This window comes from Vanessa atalanta, chromosome 20 (genome assembly GCF_905147765.1).
Source record: "Vanessa atalanta chromosome 20, ilVanAtal1.2, whole genome shotgun sequence".
NCBI lineage: Eukaryota > Metazoa > Arthropoda > Insecta > Lepidoptera > Nymphalidae > Vanessa > Vanessa atalanta.
Genome location: NC_061890.1, coordinates 8,120,370 through 8,135,702, shown reverse-complemented (window position 1 = coordinate 8,135,702; position 15,333 = coordinate 8,120,370). Strand labels below are relative to the sequence as shown.

The following is a 15,333-nucleotide window of genomic DNA, read 5'->3' as shown; positions in this document are numbered from 1 at the left end:
GTTTTTTAAGCTTGTAATTACACCGGCTTACCAAAAACCACAGGATTTTTCACATCAGAACACAGCAATACAAACTGTCGCAATATTGACGGTACAATAACTATCGAGTGAACCTACCCAGATAGGCACAGAGCCAAACAATTGAGTAAAAAAATAGCTCGTGACAGAATGAGCTAATCTATCAAGCGAATACTTTATTAGCCTAATAAAATGTTTAAAGTGACGCAGATATGATATATTTACGAGCACGTAACGGCAATATTACATTTTAACGCGTCTTCATATTTTACGTGTAGTGTGTTAGTGTATCGAATTTTTTTACAACTATGTTGCAGTTAAATTGAATAAGTAGACCGAAATAATCGGAATACTTAACTTTTTGGTTAGTGGATCATGACATGTGATATATTCAACTGACTAAAACATATTGTATGTTACGTGAAAACATTATAATTGTGAGTACAGTGTAACGTTTTAATGTATACATAAATATCAATCAAATCTTTAATAAAAATTATAAAAATATATTAAAAGTATTTGATAACACTTCGTCGTATTGCCTCCACTGGTGACAGGAGGTTTAATATTTTGCCCAGAAGATTGGAATTGCGAATCTACGCGAATATTTTAGTAAGTATTCTATGTTTTTCTTGGTGTATTATTAGGCGTAAAATGAATAATACAGCAAATAAATATATTATTAAAATCTGTAATATTCGAAAAAATCTTGCAACTGGACAATTAAGCTATGTAGTTTCATTGAATTACTGCTTAGACACCTTAACTTATACACCCATTTGGCGAAAAAGCTAAATCATGGGTACCAACTATGGAATCCGTGCTAGTGAATGGGTTCAACGAGAGCATAAAGTGTAATCGACTGACGGTCGACAAAGCCCTCATGACCCACTTCGGAGCCATAGTTATGGCGGCACAGCTGTCCGGAGCTAGCGAGGTGATCCTCGGATCCTCGGATCATCGGAGATATCAACCAGTTGCCTTATATGGACAGAGAAAATCTGTTCGAAATGAGGTACTGCCCGCCAAGCCTGACAACGAACATCACCCGTGAGTTATCCTGTACGCACCGAAACCCCCTGTCCGTCGCATATGCCATTTGCAAGCCATTCCGTATTCACGAAAGTGTTCTTCACGAAGTTGTGGCAATCACTAGACACACTAACACCTGTGTCTATTACACGGACGATGGTAGCGACGCTATCGGCAGTTTCATCGGCCGAGCGGCGGTTCCAGCATCAAGACATCTATACATAAACGCGACATCAGAGGAGTCGCCGAGGCTGTTTTCTCTCTATTTGAGCGTGGAGCAGGGCTCGCTGGATTGCAATAAAGTGTGTCTCAATTTGTGAGATCAAATATATTTTAAATATTTACTCTATTTGTTATATATCATAAATAAAAAAAAAAAACAACAACAAACAAAAAAACGGTCAGTGTGGGCTTCGTCTTCCAAATGTATTAAAGTTGAAATTGGTATTGATTAAAATTACCGCCAAATAGACTCTTGATTTTAATTGTTTTTATTTATATTCAGTTTTAAAAATATAAATTTTTGCGGTGATGATACGAGAAAGTGCATCTATTAAGGTTAACGACCTAAATAGTTCTATATAAAATAATTGTTTAATAAATTGCTTGATTTAGACATTCGAATTTTGTATGGACATAACAAATTGACGGTGAAAACTCTTCAGACATTACATATAGTTAAAGATGTACAAGTGTGATCTCTTCTAGACTTTATGGAAAGAATAACGGTATACATGTAATATATATATATATATATATATATATATATATATTTAATAAAAATATATGTATAATTAAATTAAAATGAAATACTAGTGGAACAATGTAAACTAAAGAACAAGATTATGGAATAGGAATATGTTTTAATCAATTTTTTAAAGACTCGAGTGCAGTCACTTGCGTCGCTTAAAAAATTGCACGCTTTGCTTCAAGAGAAAGAGAGTTCAACAAACGTATAGCTTGATTTGTAACAGAATTAGCATAGTATGACATCGAATGGACAGAAGTTTCTAAAATATAATAATCTTCAGAAGGAAGGGTAAGCTTGGGAAGGCGGTTTTATAACTTGCTTTGAAAATAATACGGCATATTATACGAGTATTCCTCTGACTATTTGTCAGAGTCATTGTGAATCAATTGTTATTTATTGGTTATTCTGAAGTTCAGAAGTGTGATGATACTTACGAATTGTTTATAAATCAAAGCAAAATATTATAGACGCTAAAGCTAATTAAGTTACACCTCTTTAAAACAGATATACACATGTATCAGTATCATCGAGAATTCGTAGTATGAATGACTTGAGATCATTTTAGTTAATTTAAAATGTTGATAAGAAAAAGTTACGCAACCGTTTTTGAAATTATGCTACAGCTTATGACGTATTACACTTATTTAAGATTTTCACGATAACTGGTCTGCGGTTTCATAAGGAATGACAAATTAATTATTCAAAATTGGAGTGCGTTGTTTTTAAATTTTTGTTAAGTTAAGCTAAATTATTATAAAAAAAAAAAACGGTAAAACAGTTTTGTGAAAATAAAAAAAGATGAATTAAATACGTTGACAAAACGCCGCCTTGCGAAATACAAACAGTTACAGTAGTTCGGTCAGATAAATCTGAACAATACACTGCCGAGGTCCATGCAAGAATGAAAGCAATTAATTAATTATATAATATTTTAAGATAAGATAATTTAAAATAAAAAGAAATATATCTTATAAATTTGAAAGTTTCCTCATTTTTTATCCGTTTTCTTGTAAAAACTAGAATGAGATGGAGTCTAACATGTTACATGAAGACTAAAATCAAAAGAACACTGCATGCACGGTTGCGTCAATGATAAAAAATCTTGTATTGTAATAAAGTAACAGAGAAATGTCGATCGTTCATTGGAAATACTTTGCATATATGCGTTCCTGGGAAGTTACGTCCGATTGATGCATGGCAACTACACAAACAAGATCGTTGATGCGGTCATTATAACATTATCGTTTTTACATAACCTCGAAACAAAACAATTACCTTTTACTCAATTATTTACGGATAAAATACTACGTGAATGAAAATTACAAGTAATAAATGTTGTCGTGTTACGTGTTGTGGGTATTTTGATAAACGCACTCTTACTTTTACCAAAACATTATCCGCAAGAGCGGAACAACGAATTGCACTCATTAAAATTGCAAATAAGCAAACGTACTGCCCAAATACAGGCATTGAATCACGGCAAACAAAAGACGAATTTCTCTTTAAAGCACATGTCACGTCTGTTCATAATGTAACATTGTTCATTCAAGGATAGCATTTTCAAGTTCAAAATGACTAAGCGGAAGCTCTATTGTTATTTCGTCCGCATTATAATCTGAAAGTTAAGGTTAGAGGTTGCGATGAACTAAATACGAAATGAAATTGCGAGTGAATGGATTTAATTCATGCTTTTTGATGGCAATCGATCGAAGGATTGGTGGTTGAGTTAAAAAGAACACTTCTTATTCTTGGTTTAAAATAATATTAATTTTCCTTCTTAATTTTAAATTTTAGTATTTTTTCCTTTTACACTATTTAAGGTTAGGTTTCACTCATGCATTGTTCTAACGCTAAACTTCAAAGCATTTACGTCACTATTGAGTTTTCTTTTTGAATATGTACAATTTGAACAATTATTTAATATGTGTATATAATTTATTATAGCACTTGTCCATCTCATTCATTGTTAATATCTTACCCTCACATAGTCGAGAAGCATATAATAATATATCAGTAAACAATTATATAATATATTTTACAGCGCAAACGTTTGGGTGGTGGTGACCATTAACCATTAGCTGTCACTTCGACCGTCGCTTTCTATATATAATACAAAATAAGTAAATAAATAAATATACATGTTGATCTGATTGATCTAGATATTTTAAATTTTAATAAATGAATATACCAATATACAAGACTACTTTCTATTACAAGACGGCAAATTATTGCTTTGAGCTAGATCTAGACAAACTAGTCTGTGTAGCATGTGCCGAGATGCTCACTGATTATAAGTAATATGGATAATACTAGGAAATCGAAGGAGATATCCGTTGGGAGTCGAGACGTATAATGACATCCACTTAGTCTCGAAACACGAGTCATAATTTAATCGTTCATGCGTTCAGCTACTGTCATTCTTTACACGAATACAGTAATTAGGACTAATTACTTGTAATATTATTCATTTTAAAATATATTTCTCATTAAAATGTGCCACACTTTGGTTCCGGTTGGTTAATATAATACCTATATAATTGTCTTGAAAATCGACAAAAACAGGGGTTTGGTTGATTGGATAGTAAAATTGTCTAATTGATCAAAATTAAAATATACTTTATTCAAGTAGATTTTCAATCAAAATTCATATTAAGTGAAGCTACCACCGGTTCTGAATGTAGATTCTACCGAGAAGAACCGGCAAGAAACTCAGTAGTTACTCTTTTTCAAAATATAGTTATGTTAGTTAAATACATTAATATATGTACATAATATATCCAGCCTGGAAGTCAAAAACTATTGACTGTTATATTATCAATCTTTTAATAGACATAGTTGTATCTTTCACCTTTACATATATATTTAATGATAACATAACATGTATTAGGCTACCATCCGTTCTTACTTCTTGTGTAAGAACATATAGTAAAATAAAACTACGAAGCTGGGTTCTAAAACGTTGTGTAAGAACATATAGTAAAATAAAACTACGAAGCTGGGTTCTAAAACGTTGAATACAGCAGAGGATAAGGGCATTGTTAAACTCATCCAAACATAGCGTAATGCTAGATAGATTGGTTGGTCGCATTTCCAAGGTTTCCTAAGGTGACGGCAAATTGGCGGTTTGCCCACCTGAAATAAATGGAATATAGAATGCGATTGATAAATACTTACTTATTTAACTGGTTTTTTTTTTAATAAATAATTTTTAATCTTCAATGTTACCCAGATAGAAAATAAGAATAAAAATTAATGTATAAATAAAATCTATAAAAAAACTATATATATTAATAATTCGTGCAGATCTACGATAGACCTGATCGAAACCTATCCACAATTATAGATCGTTAAAAAATAATGATTTTTAGTCGCTTACATATATCCGCAAAACTCCTATAGTCGTGATATTTCGGTATTAAATCCACGAAATTCAATCACATGACAGTTCAACGGGCGGCCATATTTGACGTTTACCACACTCGGTGTTCAAAATAAAAATTTCGTGCGTTTGTAAACATATTTTTATTTGTTTTTTTTTTTTATATTACCCGAGCGAAGTCGGATTTTCATCTAGTATTTTAATATTGAAGCGTCAGTCACTGCTTGGAATTGTAAAAATCGTGTATTTAATTAAATAATATTTTACTATTACAGTACGTATTTGTACACACTACCAAGAATTGAACTACGATTATTGCAAGCTACAAAAGGGAATTGAGTAAACACAAATTAAAAAAATATGCTGTAATATCACTTTACTGATATTCGTAGGCAACGAAATATTGCGAAAACAGCAATTTATAAATGTAATAAGCCTTGCATGTTATTACGAGAATATGCAATTATGACATTTACATTAATGTACGTACTATTCATATGAGTCTAATGACGTATTGCATTATAATATTTGAATATCTCTCAAGTTGGGCTACCAAGGGGAAACTCAATTATACATAATGCATAATTAAAAGTCATATAATATATTTAAATATCTGCGTGGTTCTTAACGGAACATAGCGGGTTCTAGCTCGAGATCTTGTGATCTGGGTGTAAATATACCGCATTGATGCAACATCGTGGAATATTCTGGAAAGCATCTTCTTATAAAGTATTATAAGCCTTTACTTCGTTAATCTTTAAGTAGCATAAAATAAACATACTGTTGATATTTTTCTGTTTGTATATTTACTTCTTAAAGCAAGTCAAATGTTAATACGAAAATATCGGAGGTACGTATCTCATTTTTTAGTAATCAAATCATAAAAGGACTTGCTTACAAGGCTTCCGCTGATTAAACCATAGGAACATCTAATCAATTTACTTTATAAGTGAAATCTTAGAAAGACCAACATAAAAGACTGTGATAGCATATTACGCATAAATAAACGAAATCACTTTGTATTATATAATGGAAAAAAAGTATCAACATCGTTAACAAAGAATTAATTTAGATTTGAGGTTGAATTTCGTTGAATTTCATTAACTTTACATGTACAAGAGTCTACTTATTAAAATGACATAACGTTAAAATATGATGTCTTGAGTGAGTTATTCAATTTGTAGTTCTAACGCTAAACGCACGAAACTTCGCGATTATTCAGAAATATTTTTTAGGAATTTCGAAACCTATGACATGTTTTGTTTTGTTTTCGTTTAATTGTAAACTACAAGTCACTCATCTACATTTGGCGCCAAAACAATGAAACCTCTTTTAAAATAATTTTTTTAATATCAAAATATTATACATTATTTCAGTTAAAATTGGAGTTTGTCGAAAACAATATACTTTAATTTTGTTTACGTTTTTCATATTTTTTCTTATATATCCATAACGCTGCTCTCTAACTGTCAAGTAACTTTTAAAAAAAAAAAAAGAACTTTGTTAATTCGTAAAATTAGAGGATTCTTAATGATTTAAGAATCCTCTTTAATTTATTGCATATCTATTAATATATTAATATGTAAGATATGATACGTCTCTACCACCCTACCTTATATATGTATATCTTATCTATAAGACCCATGGAAGGTTTGGACGCGCTACATGTCAGTCTAAAACAACTCGTTCTCCTAAAACTGTCTGGCATTTTGGTATCTCTTGCCATCTGGCACCTCTCTACCTCAGGACGTAAGATGACTGTAATAAAGGTTATCAAATAATTAAATACCTTATTAACAATTTGTTTTTTTTTGATAGCAACACTTTTAAAGTCAGTTTGATTCAAATGACATTACGATTGAGTCAATCTCTGTTTTATAATATTTGGTACTCGAATACAATTTCCGAACCGGTTCACTTGACGAATCAATACAATCACACAGTCGTACACTATATTTATACAAATGGTAAAAATATTTGATTTCTTTTGAACGAAAGCATTAGAATTGTGTAAGCTATTCGTAATATGTTTTATTAAATAGTATCAATATTTAAACATTCATTTGCATTAGATATAACGTACAATAAAATTATTAGGTATTCTATATTTAAAATGAATTAAGTTTTTTTATTTTTATTATTAAATAAAGAAATAAATAAATGTTTTTCGTCGTACATTACGTTTACATGTTTCGTTGATTATCAGTTAACATTTAAATTACAAATTCCACTTAAGACGTCGCAGGAAACGATTATGATGAAATATTACATTAGAAGGAAGCATACAAAAAGTTTCATTTGGTGTGAATAGAAATAACTAATAAATTATTTTACTATTCAAGTAACTGCTATTACAGTCGGATATTATTAATGATATAATAGTTTCGATGGTCTAGTGGCTAGCATTTAAGGCTGCTGATGCCGTGATTCATGATTCAAATTCCAGATTTGTCAGAGGGTGGCTCGCTAGTTTATTACCTAAACCTAAGACTTTCTTTAATAAAATAAATATACATATTTATATTTTATATTTTTATGATAATGCACGTGTTAGTACACAAAAGCGGTTAGAGAGCATCGTGACCGTTGCCGGTACGAGTTGGTTTTACCCCTGAGACAAGCTAATATATGTTTAACATCAAATCCAATTTTTTGTAGGATACTTCGCTCGCATTGTAGGCGTTGGCCGTCAAATGTTAGACATAAAAAGTAGCTTATGCCCTTTCTTTGAGTTCTCTTGCGTCCCGACAATTTTCATCAAATTCGGTTCAGTAGTTTGGTCGTGAAAGAGCAACAGATAGACAGACAGACGAGCAGACGGAGTTTCTTTTGTATTTACAATATAAGTATAGGTGTGGGTGGGCAGGCAAATGGGCTAGTTGATGATAAGTGGATACTATCTGTATAAATGGCCTTATCAACGTTATAGTCCAGTCATTATATACGTTTGGAAATGAAAATGAAACGAATAGGCTGGTATTTGGATGTGTTGTAGGAGGAAGAAAAGCTTAATTCGAAATTGTCGACCTAATTTATTCTGAGCCTCTCCTACAACATATCCAAAAAACAGCCTTTTCAATTCATTTGAATTTCTCGGCCTGTTCTTTGTAGGTATATAATGACTGGACGAATACTAAATACATCGCCAATGCGTCGCAAACCTTGGATACTAAGATGTTATGTACGGTACCTGATGTATGGTACCTGTAGTTATACTGGTTTACATACTCTTTAAATCGGAAGTATTAATTTCGGTATTTACTTCCAGAACAAATAAATACTGTTATTAACTGCTTTATGCAAGACCGTATCTTTATATACCAAAAGCTCACAGTATCACTCATTAACTCCAAACGGCTAATTATGTCGAACAATATGTTCCGGTTTGAAAGAGTGAGCCAGTGTATCATTATATATTATGTAAAGTAATATACATATACAAATTATATGTTAATGTATTCAAGTTTTATCTGAAATGAAAGTTGACAAATATGTTATGTACTTAAATAGAGCCAAATATTGAAGTTTTATATAAATATTATTTAAACAATCTTAATTAAAACTTGCATATAAATATGTTCTGTTTAATATTTGTCCCTGTGGATCAGTGGTTAGACGTGCACCTTGACCGATGATTCCGATTCCAACCCCGGGCACTTAATTTTCATGTGTTAATTTGTGTTTATCATTCATCGATGTCGAAACCTGCATATGTCGGAATGATAATCAGCGACGTGTATCCATTGACCAAACTTTTTGTCTGTCTGTCTTATGTAGATCCTTATTTTACCGAGAAGATAGTAGTCTCAATAATATAACTAGGTATTAATAAGAATTGAACGGAGCTATAAAACTTCAGAACAAATATAAGAGGAACTCAGAGAGGCTCTGAGGTGAAAGGTATTAAAATAAAAAATACATAAATCGCGACGAAGTTGTTCTAGGCTAATCTTATAGGCATGTCAAATTAAGCAATTCTATTATCATTTTTAAATTATATGTTTTCTAATATTTTTGTATTTCTCCATCTACGTATTTTCGTTTGAATTGGTGATACGTAGCATAAATCAGGATTATAGGTATATTCAATGATTATTAAACTGTTTAATCAATCATCTGATACTCAATCAACTCAATATATTTTTAAGCATTGGAACAACAGAAATTCCGCACGTTTCTATATTCCTGCTTTATACTTCGATCATCAATTTAAACCAGATGGATCTAAGATTACGTCTAATGCTTGGCAACAACATGGAACCAATCACATTCGACTACTTTTATTAAAAAAAAAAAAAAATACAGAAACTATTTTGTGTTTCAATATAATATGTATCTTTCAATGTAATCTATTTTGTTTGGATGAACTTTCACATAATATTCGTTTTTAATGTTACACTGAGCTAATCCTTAGTATATCGGTATGTGAAAGTTGAATATATTTCAATTACAGTCGAAATAGTTTAAAGATTAAATTCCTACTTTCCTTTTTAATTTTTTGTTTCATTCTTAAGCTGCGTCTCCACTGTAGGGAAGTTTTCTTATTTCTAGTCAACAATTATTATTGGATTTAATGATGTAATCAGGTTAGAACTCACTTACAGTGACACGCTATTGTGATACTTGTATCCTTTAAATGTCATAATAATAATAGTCAATGTCGCATATCATTGCCAAAAATTTACGACCGTAATTGCGATGAGTTTTGAATTATTTTTTAAAGAATATCTCTACTGCCTTTCTAACGATTTTAGTCTTAACGGATCATTAAGACAATGAGAACATATTTAAGTTAGCGTTAATAAAACTCAAGTTTATTCTACTCTAAAGTCTAAATGCAAATTCCTACATACTATACTTGGACTATAGGATCCAGTGAAAGCCAAGTCATTAAATACATTGAAACGAAATTGCTTTGATATTAAATAAATATCAATAATTTATCATTGTCTTACGAGTAAATTGAAGTATTAAAATAATTTCAATTTGTCTCTCGCAGTACCGTTATGAGCTAAGTTACGTTATGTAGTCGTAAATAAGGATTATTCGCTAAAGACGTTAATCTATATATGTTCTTAATGGTTTAAACTTAAAACAGGTAGTCAAAACTGGGGGCCATTGGTTTATAATAAAGTGAGTTTAATCTACTATATTCTAATTATTTATATCGATTGTAATACGATCCCGATTATATTCTGATCAAACTTCGATCGAATCGAAATTGGATCGTTGTATTAGAAGAATAGGAAAACGCTACGATAACGATTACTTTTCGATTCGATTGCGATAAAGTGATCATTTGTTAGTTAAATTGGCGCCGTGATGGTAAGTGGATACCACCATCCATATACATTGACACTGTAATGTGTATTAATCAATCTCTATTGCTAACGTACCATTAATCTAGGTTATTCTGTCCCTAGCGCCTGTAATTACTCTGGTTTAGTCTCTTTAAATCGGAACAGATTAATACCACGTGCGTAGTATTGCTGTGTGGCTGTTTAATATGAGACGAGTGGAATGTATCTACTCAGGGCTTGCAAAGTCTTTTACAACCAAGGTAATCTCACATTCGGCTTTCAACTATTTTATCCGAACAGTAATACAAAGTCTGCACACATTTTCAAGCTTAATCTTCCTCCTGTTAAAACCATAGATGGAAAAATACAATACCTATTGGATACTTTATAACCATGAGGTTAAATCTTTGCTCCAAGAAAGGTTTTCTAGATACGATGAACCCCTACATATTTGGCTTGATATAATGCTGTAATCAGTCCCAACTTAATCTAGAGTGGGGGTGCAAATGACCCGTGTGTTCGCATTGGGGGTCGATTTGTCGACGATAGAAGGTCTCTTAAACAGATTTTTTGTTACTGGTATACAATTTTAGATAAAACAGTTCTAATAAAATACATTAAAGTTATTTTATATATAACACCTACTTCTATTTACTAAGTGACTATATTCTAATATTCAAAAGATTCTTTCACACTGTTTAAATGTGTGTTAGTGGATACACATGTGGGTGAGTTTCCTACAGAACCAGGTTTCCTCACGATGTTTCCATTGCTGAGTTGAAAATTAACGAGTTGAAATTTTTGCTTACACTATAATAATAATGTAATCTTCAATAAACCATATCTCTACTAATATTATAAATGCGAAAGTAACTCTGTCTTTTACCTCTTAACGCTTAGATCCATGAATATAGTTTGAGTCCCGGGGTAGAACATAAGCTACTTTTTAATTCACCCTTCAAAGCGGTAAAATGAGCAAAAACATTCAGGTAAAGCAGTGGGTTCAGCTAGTGCTATATATAAATTGTATAAATATAATAATAAATACGAATTTATTAGGCACGAAACACGAAACCAAATTGTCTCATTCATTTGAATTAAGATTAACATTAAATTATGTAAATTAATAAATATGTTTAAGTAGACAGTCTAATTAAATTCGAGAGGAAATTAAACATTCGACGGGCCGCTACTTTCATTCATGTCTTCTTATGTTTTATGGATGCGATGTTTAGAGATAGTTCACAGTGAACGCCACATCATGGAACAATTTTCTCTCTTTAATTGATATACCCATGTCGTGTCTACTGACTCTAATGACACCACTTTCACTGGGGTATATGAAAACAATTTAAAATAATCGTGAAAAATAATCGTCCACTTTTACTTATTCGAATAAAATATTCAAAATCGATAACGAATATTAATTCAAACGTTATGTAAATTTGCATAAGGAAACCGGTTCGGTCATGGTGAATTTCTATAGATACCATGATGTTACGTCTATGGATTCCTCGATCTTTTAAAAAAGAAAGGCAATTTATTGCTTTTTTATACTTTACCTTAAAAATCAACCATAAAAAACCAGCTGCATCCGCGTTTCATTAAATATTCTGTAAATCGTTTGTTTTGAAAGTGGACGAATTGAAACGAACAATTTTTTCACTTGATGCTAAGAGAGCTCCTAGATATTGGCATTTTAGATAACTCACGCGAGGTGGTAAGATTCAGGCTCGTCTGAGTGAGTATTTTCTATTTTGGGTTTTTGGGAATGTTGTATTGATGTGTTCTGAATTTAGGGATACAAAAAAGTGGTCTTTTTAAGGACTTTTAGGACTGCTTGAATTTATCTTGTCTTGTGATTTACGTTGTTATGTTTGTCAATAATTCGGATTCACTGACTCTAATAATATAAAATACATTGCATACCGTAACATATTAATATACAGCTCTGCAGAAAGTCTTAAACATTGAGAAATGGGTGGTTGAGGCGAGTCAGAAATATACTCCTAAAAGTTCATCGCCCACTTTGTCTTACAGAAATGAGGATACGTATTTATCTTTATTAAATCTCTTACAATAGTAAAATCGTTTTCGTAATAGTCTATAAAAGTACTGGGCTAACTGCTTTTGAGTAGGAGGTTCGAAAACCCTATTGGAATTCAAGCTGATAGATACAAATTAAACACGTAGCAGACCATCCATCGACAAATGCAGGTTAACTCACAATGTTTTCCTTAACCACCTGAATATTTACTTCACTGAGCATGAATTAGGCATATACATTCTTAGAGATGCTTATCCAGGTTTAAACCCCGTAATTTTCATTTAAGATTTACGTATTTTAAACATTGGTTCAATTTCTTATTTGCTCGCTAATCTTCTTATAATCTTATAGGCTCTAATGAGGACGAATTAAAATACACATAAGAGAAAACATTAACTATTACCACATGTATGGTTTATATATTTGTATGTATTAAATAATAACTTATATATAAGATGCATATTAAATTACTTTCGTAGAGCGATTTGCGTGCAAGATCATTAATCATTTATTGTAAACGAGACAAGGTGTGAACGTGATAATAATAGTGTCGCATCCGAACCGAGATTAGCAGCAAAAAGCAACTTGACTTATGAACGAGTATCATACCGTGTTATATTTTATTTCTAATATTCTTTTAGTTTTGAAGGAAATATTTAAAATAATATCAATACATAGTTTCGTTAAATGACTGACTCGAAATCGAACTGATTAGTTATTATTAATAAATGCATTTATGTTATTTAGTTGAAGGGATAGTATTGGTTATAGAGGTAGGTGGATATTGAGGTAGGGGACGACCAAAGAAACGATGTATGGATTGTGTGAAAGATGATATGGTTAGAAAGAATGTTACTTGTGAGATGACGTCCGACAGAGAATTATGGAAGAAGAAGACACGCTGCGCCGACCTCAAGTAAAATTGGGATAAGGGCAGGAGGATGATGAGTTGATAGATAAACTACTGAGTTCCTTATCGTTTTTAAGTTAGAATTTATATTCGAAACAGCTGATAGCCCGGTAGAATGTGGAAATTGCATTTCATTTAGTTAGCTTTACATTTAAAGTCTATATATATAAAAGTGAAATACCACTAACCGATTAATCACGAAATCTCAGAAACTGTAACACCTACAAACTTGAAACTGGTTCCTATAGGATGTAGAGATCCGCCAAGATTTTCTGACTAATCCGGATTTTACGACACTCCACCCATAAGGGGGTAAAACGGGTGTTGCAAGTTTGTGTTATATAAATTTCGCGCGGATTTATCCGCGGCGGCATTAGCCGCAGGTTCAGGTAGTGATCTTATAAAATGACAATTCAAAAGTAAGAGCCGAAAGTTAATAAATATTATTTATTTATTAATAAATACTTGACAAAAGTTAATTAAGATTTTGATTATGATTTAACCATAGATAATTTATATGTCTTGATAGAGTGTCTCAGTTCAAAAGAATTAAAACAAACTAGCCAACTTTATTGTCTTAGTGTGCGTGATGGCTACGAACACTTGACACTCGCGAAAGTTCATACTCCTTTACTAATGTGCGTGTACATTGTGTTCTCAGCTTTGACATTCTGTCTAGATAGACATCAATAAGATTTTAACATGTATCGGTCATTGTAAAGGAAATTTATCTTTTAATATATAATATGACTAAGCTTTAAATATAATTTATGACAATATATATACGTACTATATAGATAACTGTTTACAGTTATATGTTTACTATCATGTTTTTTTTAAATAATACTAGCGATGCTCCAAATTAATTAAGGAATTACTAATAATCCTATTAAAAGGAGGGGCTTTTTAAGCTTATCACGTGTTAGGAGAGGGGACGACAATATCCCTAGGAGTCAGGATCGATCCTACGATATTAAATTTTTATGTGGCTAGGCCGTAAACCATTGCGCTATTGACTCTGTTTATCATATATTGTATAAGTAATTATGTATTTCATAACCCGTTTTACCCCTTAGAGGTGGAGTTTTAAAAATTGCATTATTTATTTAACGAAATAATTTAATACAACTGTTATAAAATGTAAGTGGTGCTTGCCTGGGTTTAAACCCGCAATCATCGGTTAAGATGCACGCGCTCTAACCACTGGGCCATCTCGGCTCTTAATTTGTGTTTATTATTCATCTCGTGCTTGGCGGTGAAGGAAAACATCGTGAGGAAACCTGCATGTGTCGAATTTCAAGGAAATTCTGCCACATGTGTATCCACCATCCCGCACTAGAGCAGCATGGTGGAATATGCTCCAAACCTTCTCCTCAAAAGGAGAAGAGGCCTTAGCTCGGTAGTGGGAAATTTCCAGGATGTAATGTAAAAAGAATGTAACGGTTATAAAATAAAAATTTACTTTATAAAATGTGACTATTTTCATTGTAGAGATTTATCAATATGAAATTAATTCTACGTACAAATGGTTTTCTAGAGAAATTTCCTTTAAAATCAATCAATGTCAAAAATATTAAAATTCAATTAAATTCTATGTTATAAATTAATATGTTTTCAATATAAATTTTCTTGACAGTTAATGTTCTAGGAGAAAGCTCGTCAATACGTCAAACGGCGAATAATAAGCTCAAGTTCTCCGATGAACTCACCATGAAAAGTCTACGTTCACAAGAAATTAATGACAGATATCAACATACGGGTATTTTAATGGGTCTAAGCCTAGATCTAAGCAGCGTAAGATCATACACATCAATAGAACTTGTTTTATATGAGGTAAATTATTACAGAAAATTACAAATATTTCACAAACAGAGAAAAAAAGTTTTTCTTGATTGT

At 31.7% G+C, this 15,333-nt stretch overlaps 1 protein-coding gene across 1 annotated transcript in view; it reads left to right on the top strand.

Moving 5' to 3' along the window:
- Positions 1-563: 563 nt before the first annotated feature.
- Positions 564-15,333, top strand: part of LOC125071780 — a 35,795-nt gene continuing 21,025 nt past the window's right edge. The window contains exon 1 of the mRNA XM_047682148.1: positions 564-630. The gene's annotated coding sequence lies outside the window, so the exon portion shown is untranslated. The remainder of the gene's footprint in view (positions 631-15,333) is intronic.